Source organism: Lissotriton vulgaris, chromosome 2_1 (genome assembly GCF_964263255.1).
Source record: "Lissotriton vulgaris chromosome 2_1, aLisVul1.2, whole genome shotgun sequence".
In the NCBI taxonomy this organism is placed as follows: Eukaryota; Metazoa; Chordata; class Amphibia; order Caudata; family Salamandridae; genus Lissotriton; species Lissotriton vulgaris.
The window spans coordinates 1,877,262,255-1,877,274,629 of NC_141687.1; positions in this window are offsets into that span (position 1 = coordinate 1,877,262,255).

Genomic DNA, 12,375 nt, shown 5'->3' on the forward strand with positions numbered 1-12,375 from the left:
ACTCCAAATACCACTCAGTGCCACATGATTACATGCCATATAATTACACTTCCCTCAATGCAACACACACTCCAAATACCACTCAGTGCCACATAGTTACATGCCACATAATTACACTGCACTCAATGCAACATACACTCCAAAAACCACTCTGTGCCACATAATTGAACACCACATACTTACACTCTACTGAATGCAACACACACTCCACACAATTGCACTCAGTGCCACATAATTATGTGCCACATAATTACACTGCCCTCAATGCAAAATATACTTCGAATACCACTCAGTGCCGCATAGTTACCCGCCACATAATTACACTGCACTCAATGCAACATACACTCCAAACTATACCAATCAGTGCCACATAATTACACTCAACACAATTACACTCTACTGAATTTAACATACACTCCACACAATACCACTCAGTGCCACAAAAAAATGCTACATAATTCCTCTGCCCTCAAAGCAACATACACTCTAAATGCCACTCAGTACCACATAATTACACACCACATAATTACACTCTACTGAATGCATCACACACTCCACACAATACCACGCCACATAATTACACTGCACTCAATGCAACATACAATCCAAATACCACTCATTGCCACATAATTACACACCACATAATTACACTGCACTCAATGCAACATACACTCCAAATACCACTCAGTGCCACATAATTAAATGCCACATAGTTACACTGCACTCAATGCAACATACACTCCAAATACCACTCAGTGCCACATAGATATACGACACATAATTACACAGCACTCAATGCAACATAAACTCAATGCAACACACACTCCAAATATCACTCAGTGCCACATAGTTACATGCCACATAATTACACTGCACTCAATGCAACATACACTCCAAAAACCACTCCGTGCCACATAATTGAACACCACATACTTACACTCTACTGCACTCAATGCAACACACACTCCACACAATTGCACTCAGTGCGGCATAATTATGTGCTACATAATTACAATGCACTTAATGCAACATACACTCCACACAATACCACTCAGTGCCACATAATAATGTGCTACATATTTACACTGCGCTCAACGCATCATACACTCCAAATACCACTCAGGGTCACATAATTACATGCCACATAACTACACTGCACTCAATGCAACATACACTCCACATACCACTCAGTGTCATATAATTACACGCCACATAATAACACTGCACTCAATGCAACATACACTCCAAATACCACTCAGTGCCACATGATTACATGCCATATAATTACACTGCACTCAATGCCACATACACTCCAAATACCACTCAGTGCCACATAATTAAATGCCACATAATTACACTGCACTCAATGCAACATACACTCCAAATACCACACGGTGCCACATAGATATACGCCACATAATTACACTGCACTCAATGCAACATACACTCCAAATACCACTCAGTGCCACATATTTACACGCCACATAATTACACTGGACTCAATGGAACATACACTCCAAATACCGCTCAGTGCCACATAATTACCCGCCACATAATTGCACTGCACTCAATGCAACATACACCCCAAACAATACCAATCAGTACCACATAATTACACTGCACTCAATACAACATACACTTCAAATACCACTCAGTGCCACATAATTACACGCCACATAATTACACTGCACTCAATGCAACATACACTCCAAATACCATTCAGTGCCACATAATTACCCGCCACATAATTACACTGCACTCAATGCAACATACACCCCAAACAATACCAATCAGTGCCACATAATTACACGCCACACAATTACACTCTACTGAATACAACATACACTCCACACAATACCACTCAGTGCCACATAAAAATGCTACATAATTACTCTGCGCTCAAAGCAACATACACTGTAAATGCCACTCAGTGCCACATAATTAGACACCACATAATTGCACTCTACTGAATGCAAAACACACTCCACACAATACCACTCAGTGCCACATAATTATATGCTACATAATTACAATGCAACATACACTCCAAACAATACCAATCAGTGCCACATAATTACACGCCACACAATTACACTCTACTGAATACAACATACACTCCACACAATACCACTCAGTGCCACATAAAAATGCTACATAATTACTCTGCGCTCAAAGCAACATACACTGTAAATGCCACTCAGTGCCACATAATTAGACACCACATAATTGCACTCTACTGAATGCAAAACACACTCCACACAATACCACTCAGTGCCACATAATTATATGCTACATAATTACAATGCAACATACACTCCAAACAATACCACTCAGTGCCACATAATTACACACCACACAATTACACTCTACTGAATACAACATACACTCCTCATAATACCACTCAGTCCCACCTAATGATATGCTACAAAACTGCACTGCGCTCAATGCAACATACATTCCAAATACCACTTAGTGCCACATAATTACATGCCACATGATTACACTGCACTCAATGCAACACACACTTCAAATACCACTCAGTGCCACATAATAATGTGCTACATATTTACACTGCGCTCAACGCATCATACACTCCAAATACCACTTAGGGTCACATAATTACACGCCACATAATTACACTGCACTCAATGCAACATACACTCCACATACCACTCAGTGCCACATAATTACATGCCACATAATAACACTGCACTCAATGCAACACACACTCCAAATACCACTTAGTGCCACATAGTTACATGCCACATAATAACACTGCACTCAATGCAACATACACTCCAAAAACCACTCAGTGCCACATAATTGAACACCACATACTTACACTCTACTGAATGCAACACACACTCCACACAATTGCACTAAGTGCCACATAATTATATGCTACATAATTACAATGCACTTAATGCAACATACACTCCACACAATACCACTCAGTGCCACATAATTATATGCTACATAATTACAGTGGGCTCAGCGCAACATACACTCCAAATACAACTCAGTGCCACATAATTACATGCGACAACATTACACTGCACTCAATGCAACATACACTCCAAATACCACTCAGTGCCACATAATTACACACCACATAATTGCACTGCACTCAATGCAACATACACTCCAAATACCACTCAGTGTCACATAATTAAATGCCACATAATTACACTGCACTCAATGCAACATACACTCCAAATACCACTCAGTGCCACATAGATATACGCTACATAATTACACTGCACTCAATGCAACATACACTCCAAATACCACTCAGTGCCACATATTTACACGCCACATAATTACACTGCACTCAATGCAACATACACTCCAAATACCACTCAGTGCCACATAATTACCCGCCACATAATTACAGTGCACTCAATGCAACATACACCCCAAACAATACCAATCAGTGCCACATAATTAGACGCCACACAATTACACTCTACTGAATACAACATACACTCCACACAATACCACTCAGTGCCACATAAAAATGCTACATAATTACTATGCGCTCAAAGCAACATACACTCCAAATGCCACTCAGTGCCACATAATTACACACCACATAATTACACTCTACTGATTGCAACACACACTCCACACAATACCACTCAGTGCCACATAATTATATGCTACATAATTACAATGCAACATACACTCCAAATACCACTCAGTGCCACATAATTACACACCACACAATTACACTCTACTGAATACAACATACACTCCTCATAATACCACTCAGTGCCACCTAATTATATGCTACAAAACTACACTGCGCTCAACGCAACATACACACCAAATACCACTTAGTGCCACATAATTATATGCCACATAATTACACTGCACTCAATGCAACATACACTCCAAATACCACTCAGTGCCACATAATAATGTGCTACATATTTACGCTGCACTCAACGCATCATACACTCCAAATATCACTTAGGGTCACATAATTACACGCCACATAATTACACTGCACTCAATGCAACATACACTCCACATACCACTCAGTGCCACATAATTAGACGCCACATAATAACACTGCACTCAATGTAACATACACTCCAAATATCACTCAGTGCCACATATTTACATGCCATACAATTGCACTGCCCTCAATGCAACACACACTCCAAATAACACTTAGTGCCACATAGTTACATGCCACATAATTACACTGCACTCAATGCAACATACACTCCGAAAACCACTCTATGCAACATAATTGAACACCACATACTTACACTCTACTGAATGCAACACACACTCCACAAAATTGCACTCAGTGCCACATAATTATATGCTACATAATTACACTGCCCTCAATGCAACATACACTCCAAATACCACTAAGTGCCACATAGTTACACGCCACATATTTACACTGCACTCAATGCAACATACACTCCAAAAAGCACACAGTGCCACTTAATTACACACACCATAATTACACTCTACTGAATGAAACACACACTCCACACAATTCCACTCAGTGCCACATCATTACATGCTACATAATTACAATGCAACATACACTCCAAACAATACCACTCAGTGCCACATAATTACACACCACACAATTACACTCTACTGAATACAACATACACTCCTCATAATACCACTCAGTCCCACCTAATGATATGCTACAAAACTGCACTGCGCTCAATGCAACATACACTCCAAATACCACTTAGTGCCACATAATTACATGCCACATGATTACACTGCACTCAATGCAACACACACTTCAAATACCACTCAGTGCCACAAAATAATGTGCTACATATTTACACTGCGCTCAACGCATCATACACTCCAAATACCACTTAGGGTCACATAATTACACGCCACATAATTACACTGCACTCAATGCAACATACACTCCACATACCACTCAGTGCCACATAATTACATGCCACATAATAACACTGCACTCAATGCAACATACACTCCAAATACCACTCAGTGCCACATAGTTACATGCCATATAATTACACTGCCCTCAATGCAACACACACTCCAAATACCACTTAGTGCCACATAGTTACATGCCACATAATAACACTGCACTCAATGCAACATACACTCCAAAAACCACTCAGTGCCACATAATTGAACACCACATACTTACACTCTACTGAATGCAACACACACTCCACACAATTGCACTAAGTGCCACATAATTATATGCTACATAATTACAATGCACTTAATGCAACATACACTCCACACAATACCACTCAGTGCCACATAATTATATGCTACATAATTACAGTGGGCTCAGCGCAACATACACTCCAAATACAACTCAGTGCCACATAATTACATGCGACAACATTACACTGCACTCAATGCAACATACACTCCAAATACCACTCAGTGCCACATAATTACACACCACATAATTGCACTGCACTCAATGCAACATACACTCCAAATACCACTCAGTGTCACATAATTAAATGCCACATAATTACACTGCACTCAATGCAACATACACTCCAAATACCACTCAGTGCCACATAGATATACGCTACATAATTACACTGCACTCAATGCAACATACACTCCAAATACCACTCAGTGCCACATATTTACACGCCACATAATTACACTGCACTCAATGCAACATACACTCCAAATACCACTCAGTGCCACATAATTACCCGCCACATAATTACAGTGCACTCAATGCAACATACACCCCAAACAATACCAATCAGTGCCACATAATTAGACGCCACACAATTACACTCTACTGAATACAACATACACTCCACACAATACCACTCAGTGCCACATAAAAATGCTACATAATTACTATGCGCTCAAAGCAACATACACTCCAAATGCCACTCAGTGCCACATAATTACACACCACATAATTACACTCTACTGATTGCAACACACACTCCACACAATACCACTCAGTGCCACATAATTATATGCTACATAATTACAATGCAACATACACTCCAAATACCACTCAGTGCCACATAATTACACACCACACAATTACACTCTACTGAATACAACATACACTCCTCATAATACCACTCAGTGCCACCTAATTATATGCTACAAAACTACACTGCGCTCAACGCAACATACACACCAAATACCACTTAGTGCCACATAATTATATGCCACATAATTACACTGCACTCAATGCAACATACACTCCAAATACCACTCAGTGCCACATAATAATGTGCTACATATTTACGCTGCACTCAACGCATCATACACTCCAAATATCACTTAGGGTCACATAATTACACGCCACATAATTACACTGCACTCAATGCAACATACACTCCACATACCACTCAGTGCCACATAATTAGACGCCACATAATAACACTGCACTCAATGTAACATACACTCCAAATATCACTCAGTGCCACATATTTACATGCCATACAATTGCACTGCCCTCAATGCAACACACACTCCAAATAACACTTAGTGCCACATAGTTACATGCCACATAATTACACTGCACTCAATGCAACATACACTCCGAAAACCACTCTATGCAACATAATTGAACACCACATACTTACACTCTACTGAATGCAACACACACTCCACAAAATTGCACTCAGTGCCACATAATTATATGCTACATAATTACACTGCCCTCAATGCAACATACACTCCAAATACCACTAAGTGCCACATAGTTACACGCCACATATTTACACTGCACTCAATGCAACATACACTCCAAAAAGCACACAGTGCCACTTAATTACACACACCATAATTACACTCTACTGAATGAAACACACACTCCACACAATTCCACTCAGTGCCACATCATTACATGCTACATAATTACAATGCACTCAATGCAACATACACTCCAAACAGAACCACTCAGTGCCACATAATTAAACGCCATACAATTACACTCTACTGAATACAAAATACACTCCACACAAAACTACTCAGTGCCACAAAATTTTATGCTACATAATTATACTGCGCTCAATGCAACATACACTCCAAATACCACTCAGTGCGACATAATTACACACCACATAATTACACTGCACTCAATGCAACATACACTTCAAATACCACTCAGTGCCACATAATTACACGCCACATACTTACACTCTACTGAATGCAACACACACTCCACACAATTGCACTCAGTGCCATATAATTATATGCTACATAATTACAATGCACTCAATGCAACATACACTCCAAACAATACCACTCAGTGCCACATAATTACACGCCACACAATTACACTCTAGTTAATACAACATACACTCCACACAATACCACTCAGTGCCACATAATTATATGCTCCATAATTACACTGGGCTCAGCAAAACATACACTCCAAATACCACTCAGTGACACATAATTACACGCCACATAATTACACTGCACTCAATGCAACATACACTCCAAATACCACTAAGTGCCACATAAGTACATGCCACATAATTACACTGCCCTCAATGAAAAATAGACTCCAAATACCACTCAGTGCCACATAGTTACCACCACATAATTATACTGCACTCAATGCAACATACACTCCAAACTATACCAATCAGTGCCACATAATTACACTGCACACAATTACACTCTACTGAATTTAACATACACTCCACACAATACCACTCAGTGCCATGAAAAATGCTACATAATTACTCTGCCCTCAAAGCAACATACACTCCAAATGCCACTCAGTACCACATAATTACACACCACATAATTACACTCTACTGAATGCAACACACACTCCACACAATACCACGCCACATAATTACACTGCACTCAATGCAACATACAATCCAAATACCACTCATTGCCACATATTTACACAGCACATAATTACACTGCACTCAATGCAACATACACTCCAAATACCACTCAGTGCCACATAATTACACACCACATAATTGCACTGCACTCAATGCAACATACACTCCAAATACCACTCAGTGCCACATAATTAAATGCCACATAATTACACTGCACTCAATGCAACATACACTCCAAATACCACTCAGTGCCACATAGATATACGCCACATAATTACACTGCACTCAATGCAACATACACTCCAAATACCACTCAGTGCCACATATTTACACGCCACATAATACACTGCACTCAATGCAACATACACTCCAAATACCACTCAGTGCCACATAATTACCCGCCACATAATTACAGTGCACTCAATGCAACATACACCCTAAACAATACCAATCAGTGCCACATAATTACACGCCACACAATTACACTCTACTGAATACAACATACACTCCACACAATACCACTCAGTGCCACATAAAAATGCTACATAATTACTATGCGCTCAAAGCAACATACACTCCAAATGCCACTCAGTGCCACATAATTACACACCACATAATTACACTCTACTGATTGCAACACACACTCCACACAATACCACTCAGTGCCACATAATTATATGCTACATAATTACAATGCAACATACACTCCAAATACCACTCAGTGCCACATAATTACACACCACACAATTACACTCTACTGAATACAACATACACTCCTCATAATACCACTCAGTGCCACCTAATTATATGCTACAAAACTACACTGCGCTCAACGCAACATACACACCAAATACCACTTAGTGCCACATAATTACACGCCACATAATTACACTGCACTCAATGCAACATACACTCCACATACCACTCAATGCCACATAATAAGACGCCACATAATAACACTGCACTCAATGTAACATACACTCCAAATACCACTCAGTGCCACATATTTACATGCCATATAATTACACTGCCCTCAATGCAACACACACTCCAAATAACACTTAGTGCCACATAGTTAGATGCCACATAATTACACTGCACTCAATGCAACATACACTCCGAAAACCACTCTGTGCAACACAATTGAACACCACATACTTACACTCTACTGAATGCAACACACACTCCACAAAATTGCACTCAGTGCCACATAATTATATGCTACATAATTACACTGCCCTCAATGCAACATACACTCCAAATACCACTAAGTGCCACATAATTACACGCCACATATTTACACTGCACTCAATGCAACATACACTCCAAATACCACTCAGTGCCACATAGATATAAGACACATAATTACACAGCACTCAATGCAACATACACTCCAAATACCACTCAGTGCCACATATTTACACGCCACATAATTACACTGGACTCAATGCAACATACACTCCAAATACCGCTCAGTGCCACATAATTACACTCCACATAACTACACTGCGCTCAATACAACATACACTTCAAATACCACTCAGTGCCACATAATTACACACCACATAATTACACTGCACTCAATGCAACATACACTCCAAATACCACTCAGTGCCACATAATTACCCGCCTCATAATTACACTGCACTCAATGCAACATACACTCCAAACTATACCAATCAGTGCCATATAATTACACTCCACACAATTACACTCTACTGAATACAACATACACTCCACACAATACCACTCAGTGCCACAAAAAATGCTACATAACTACTCTGCCCTCAAAGCAACATACACTCCAAATGCCACTCAGTACCACATAATTACACTCTAGTGAATGCAACACACACTCCACACAATACCACTCAGTGCCACATAATTATATGCTACATACTTACAATGCAACATACACTCCAAACAATACCACTCAGTGCCTCATAATTACACGCCACACAATTAAACTGTACTGAATACAACATACACTCCTCATAATACCACTCAGTGCAAAATAATTATATGCTACAAAACTACACTGCGCTCAACGCAACATACACTCAAAATACCACTTAGTGCCACATAATTACATGCCACATAATTACACTGCACTCAATGCAACATACACTCCAAATACGACTCAGGGTCACATAAATACACGCCACATAATTACACTGCACTCAATGCAACATACACTCCACATACCACTCAGTGCCACATAATTACACGCCACATAATAACACTGCATTCAATGCAACATACACTCCAAATACCACTCAGTGACACATAATTACACTGCACTCAATGCGACATACACACCAAATAACACTTAGTGCCACATAATTACACGCCACATAATTGCACTCTACTGAATACAACATACACTCCAGACAATAACACTCAGTTCCACAGAATTATATGCTACATATTCACACTGCGCTCAACGCAACATGCACTCCAAATACCACTCAGTGCCCCATAATTAAACACCACATAATTACACTGCACTCATTACGACACACACTCCAAATACCACTCAGTGCCACATATTACACGCCACATAATTACACTGCACTCATTGCAACATACACTCCAAATACCACTCAGTGCCACATATTTACACACCACATAATTACACTGCACTCAATGCAACATACACTCCAAATACCACTCAGTGCCACATATTTACACACCACATAATTACACTGCACTCAATGCAACATGCACTCCAAATATGACTCAGTGCAACATAATTAAATGAAACATAATTACACTGCAATCAATGCAACATACACTCCAAATACCACTCAGTGCCACATAGATATACGCCACATAATTATACTGCACTCAATGCAACATACACTCCAAATGCCACTCAGTGCCACATATTTGCACGCCACATAATTACACTGGACTCAATGCAACATACACTCCAAATACCACTCAGTGCCACATAGATATACGACACATAATTACACAGCACTCAATGCAACATACACTCCAAATACCACTCAGTGCCACATATTTACACGCCACATAATTACACTGGACTCAATGCAACATACACTCCAAATACCGCTCAGTGCCACATAATTACACTCCAAATAACTACACTGCGCTCAATACAACATACACTTCAAATACCACTCAGTGCCACATAATTACACACCACATAATTACACTGCACTCAATGCAACATACACTCCACACAATACCACTCAGTGCCACAAAAAATGCTACATAATTACTCTGCCCTCAAAGCAACATACACTCCAAATGCCACTCAGTACCACATAATTACACTCTACTGAATGCAACACACACTCCACACAATACCACTCAGTGCCACATAATTATATGCTACATACTTACAATGCAACATACACTCCAAACAATACCAATCAGTGCCTCATAATTACACGCCACACAATTAAACTGTACTGTATACAACATACACTCCTCATAATACCACTCAGTGCAAAATAATTATATGCTACAAAACTACACTGCGCTCAACGCAACATACACTCAAAATACCACTAAGTGCCACATAATTACATGCCACATAATTACACTGCACTCAATGAAACATACACTCCAAATACGACTCAGTGCTAAATAATATTGTGTTACATATTTACACTGCGCTCAGCGCATCATACACTCCAAATACCACTCAGGGTCACATAATTACACGCCACATAATTACACTGCACTCAATGCAACATACACTCCACATACCACTCAGTGCCACATAATTACACGCCACATTATAACACTGCATTCAATGCAACATACACTCCAAATACCACTCAGTGACACATAATTACACTGCACTCAATGCGACATACACACCAAATAACACTTAGTGCCACATAATTACATGCCACATAATTGCAATCTACTGAATACAACATACACTCCAGACAATACCACTCAGTTCCACATAATTATATGCTACATATTTACACTGCGCTCAACGCAACATGCACTCCAAATACCACTCAGTGCCCCATAATTAAACACCACATAATTACACTGCACTCATTACGACACACACTCCAAATACCACTCAGTGCCACATAATTACACGCCACATAATTACACTGCACTCATTGCAACATACACTCCAAATACCACTCAGTGCCACATATTTACACACCGCATAATTACACTGCACTCAATGCAACATACACTCCAAATACCACTCAGTGCCACATATTTACACACCACATAATTACACTGCACTCAATGCAACATACACTCCAAATGCCACTCAGTGCCACATATTTGCACGCCACATAATTACACTGGACTCAATGCAACATACACTCCAAATACCGCTCAGTGCCACATAGATATACGCCACACAATTATACTGCACTCAATGCAACATACACTCCAAATGCCACTCAGTGCCACATATTTGCACGCCACATAATTACACTGGACTTAATGCAACATACACTCCAAATACCGCTCAGTGCCACATAATTACACTCCACATAACTACTCTGCACTCAATACAACATACACTCCAAATACCACTCAG